Below are 4259 nucleotides of genomic sequence, written 5' to 3' on the forward strand. Positions count from 1 at the left end.
AAAAAAAAAAGAATTTAAGTCCTGACCCTCTCCCCAAAACACTAGGGTATAGTTTTGTATTTGTATTTTTATTTTTTAATGAATTTTTGTTGATAATTTCATATCTGAGTACTGTATTTCTATCATTTCCATCCTTCTTTTCCTCCTCTCTCAAATTCATATCCTCTTTTTATTTATTATTGTTACACACACACACACACACACGTGCACACACATACAGCCTCATGGGCATGAATGCACGCACATACATGCACACGTGTGCACACACGCGCATGCACACACACACACACAGAGTCTGCTGAGTCTGTTTGGTGTCCCTTTGCACGTATATGGCCTAGGCTGACCCTTGGCACTGGATCCTTTATCGGGGAGCTCCTGCCTAGAGCTCTCTCAGCAGCAATGAACTGCCTTTCATTTTACCTGGGGCATGGGGTAGGGTCTCGTGAGATTTACTCCAGCCACGATGGCACGTCAGCTGCTGATGTCATTGTGTAGGTGACTGTAATTTTTTGAGATTTCATGGGTACACTATTTCACAGCAGATATCCTGGCTGGATTGAGTACCCCCAAGATTTTCATCAGTTGCAAAAGAAGCTTCTTTGATGAGGTTAGGACCCCCTCCACACACACACACACACACACACACACACACCACACACACACACACACACACCACACACACACACACATACACACACCACACACACACACACACACACACACACACACACACACCACACACCACACACACACACACACAGAGGGATCTGTGAATCTAAGGATACAGAAGTAAAATGCAGTTAGATATCATACTGGGTTTAAAGGTGACAAGAGTAGATTCTCCTCTGGTCTATGACCTCACCAGGCACGAGCAGCTGGCTGGCTTCATGATACCAGGAACACATTCCTTCCTATTGAACGGGCCTTAAATCCATGTAGACTGCGATGGCTATAAGTGCCACTGTCGCATCCTTGAGATGTCATGTGGGGCTGCTCATTGCTGTGGTTGGTGGACATTTTAGTTGGGTAGGACTACTCAAGCTCACTCCCTTGGCAGCTTACACAGCTTCCGTGGATAGCATGAGAGCTGGTCCTGGGGAGGAAGGAGGCTTCCAGGCCAGCTGAAGCTCGATGCTGGATCCAATGTATGTGGTATCTTCAGCAATAGTCTCACCTTTGAGTTCTGGAAGGCAGCCGAGGGCAGCAGCAGCAGCTTATGTTGTTGTGGGAATCTCTTCAACTGGCCGGGCGGGCAACTGGAGGAGAGATTTCACATGCTCGATACTGAGGTTTCTCTTAGTCTGTCTCTCTTGGAGAGATTACCATCATTAACATTACTTCGTCAAACTTATATACATATACATATGTGTGTGTGTGTATACATATATATATATATGTGTATACACACATTCACATATATATGTAATATATATCATATGTTACAATTATTTTCACAAACATGAAATAGTATGTTTCTTTATGGTTTCTTCAAACAGCCTTAGTTTATCCCTCCCCTGCCCTCCCTTCATTTTTTTGTTCCCCTCTTCATTGCACCCGCGTATTTTCTTTTGTAATTTAACTTTTAGTTAGCACACAAGGATGATGGCTATTATGACATTTTTCATTATGATGTTTTCATGTAGACATTGCCTGCTGCCTTCACCATCATCCCACCGTGGCTTTCCCTCCTCCCTGCCTTTTGTCTCCTATCCTTCCATTCTATTCTTCTCTCTCCCCCCACCTCGTTTCCTCCCTCCTCCCTCCCTTGTTCTGTGTTTTCTCTCTGCATAGATTACTTAGTATTTTTACATGCGTGATATTGATCTGAATTTGTTACCTTTCTTTTTTTGTTGTTTGTTGTTTGTTTGGTTTTCCCCTTTTAATAAAATTGGCCATAATGGCACTCAGAGTGTTTGGGTAGGAGGATCTCCATGATCTCAAGACCAGCCTGGGCTTCATAGTGAGACCCTGTCTCCTAAGACAAAACAGATAATAATTGATACTTATATGTAAGCAGCATAATGTCCCCCACACATGTCCCCACTCTGCTCCTGCAGATCTATGACTGGCATCTTAACACAGCTGAAGGAACTTCGTTGATGCGATTAAGGTTCCTGAGACGGGAAGCTGTCCTACACTATCTGGGTGGATCTGGTGCCATCATAAGAGAGGAGAACTGATGAAGGACACATTTAAGGCTGTTGAGGCTAGAGGAGTAAGTCAACAGCCAAGCCTATAATGTGGGAAGAGCCATGGAAATGGCTGCTCCCCTGGTGCCTTCAGAAGGAAGGTTGCCTGGTGACATATTGACCTTACCCAGTGACTACACAGCAATACATTTACAGACTTAGGAACCAGGACACTCAGTAATTTGTCATAGCAGCAACAGGAAGCTCATACAATGCTGAGACAATGTCATGTTTAAGATAGTGATTAGCGAGGGTTGAATATCCCATGCCAGGTACAGTGCTTCATGTGGGACCTCTGGCTTCAGCCACAGAATTTATCTTCTTGTGGTTCAGCAGACTGGAAATCCATGGTCAGGGTGTGTGTGGGACCCACTTCTACAGCCTCTTTCTGGGTTTGTGGATGGCTGTTGTGTGGCTGCCTGTTCATACCCTAGGTGTTCTCATGGTCTTCTTCTGTGTTTGTATGGGGCCCAGTTGTCGTTATCATTCTCCTCCTCCTCCTTCCCCTCCTCCTCACTTCTCCTCCCCCTCTCCTCCTTCTCTTTCTCATCCTATTCTTTCTCCTCTGCTCTTCCTCGTTCTCCTCTTCTTCCTCATCTTCTTCATCTTTCACTTCCCCTCCTCCTTCTCCTTCCCTCCTCCTCCCCTCCTCTCCTCTTTCTCCTCCCCCTCCACTCCTCCTCTTCCTTTTACATGAGTCAGGTTGAATTCGGATCGAGTCTAACGCAACCTTTTCACTCAACCATCTTTTCAAAGATCTTATCTCTGGACACTATTACATCAAAAGCTCCTGAGGGAGGGTTAGTATTTCAGAATATGAATTTTAAGGAGAACAATTTTGCCTATTCCATATGGATTATCTTATTCACTGGTTACAATGACCTATCAAAGCAGAATACCTAAGGAAACGGAGTCACAAAGTTGTTGTTACTTGCCAAAATTCACACAGCAAGTAAAGAGTTGAGTCACATTCAGGAATTTAACCTTCTCTTTTCTTCCTCTTTCTTGCCCTCCCCTTCCTCCCCCACTCCGTTCAGTATCCGGGTCAAGCCTGGGGCCTCACACATGCCCTCTGCCACCTCACACTCTGCCACTGAACTACCCAGCCCTTTTAGTCCCTTTAAAATTTTTTTTTAATTGTGACCAGACCAAACTGGTTTATAAAACCAGGTGGGTCTTGAACTTGTGACCCTCCAGCCTCAACCTCCCATAGATCACGGGCTTATGCCACCAGGCCTGATTCTGACCATTTTTCTTTCTGTTTTTTGGGGGGCCAGAAGGGGGTTAGAGTACATAGGTACTCAGTAGGTATTAATTATAGAAAGAGGGAACAGCTTCCAGGACTCTTAGAACATGGGGCAGCTGTACCAAGCCTGGTACACTATCCTATGACTGGCCAAGTGTGCCTATGGAGGAGGAGGACCAGACACTAAGAAAATGGGTGGAAAGAGAGGTCCTGGGAGAAACGGGTTTCACTCTCTATTCACACTGGGCACAGCCCTAGAGGCTTTCTCAAGGAAAGTGGATTTGGTCCACCAACGTGTAACCCTAGCGTGAGGTGTCACATGGACAGTGCTGGGATCTACTGTCAAACCCTCCACCCAAATACCAGATTCTGAATTCCAGGTGCTCATACATCCGGAGAGAACGCTTCTCAACAAGAAGTATCTGGTTGGGCAAGACTGCATAGGAAGGATAATCAATTAATTACATGACCAGCTGAATCCTTCAGGCAGATGGTTGGCTGGCAACCTTGGTCAAGTTGAGACCAGCCTCTGCCCAGTCTAACACCTCATTTTGGTCACTGTGGCAAAGGGCACAGTTTCTCTCAGGGCCTAGGCAGGTCTCTGGCTCACCGTGAGAATGTTCCGGTTACCCAACAGAAAGGCAGAGAATGGTTGCCTCAGAGTGCTCATCTCTCAGAGGAATGGAGCTTGAGATGTGAATTCCATGTCAGTCGAGTTTTCTGCAGCTCAAGAGCAGCACATGTATACATACACACACATACATACATACATACATACACATATACACACATGCTCACACACATACATGTATACATAGGTACAC

General features: G+C 45.4%; 1 pseudogene; it reads left to right on the top strand.

Moving 5' to 3' along the window:
* The first annotated feature begins 463 nt into the window (after positions 1-463).
* Positions 464-4259, top strand: part of LOC114630712 — an 11275-nt pseudogene continuing 7479 nt past the window's right edge.

Source organism: Grammomys surdaster, unplaced genomic scaffold (genome assembly GCF_004785775.1).
Source record: "Grammomys surdaster isolate TR1022 unplaced genomic scaffold, NIH_TR_1.0 343, whole genome shotgun sequence".
Taxonomy (NCBI): Eukaryota; Metazoa; Chordata; class Mammalia; order Rodentia; family Muridae; genus Grammomys; species Grammomys surdaster.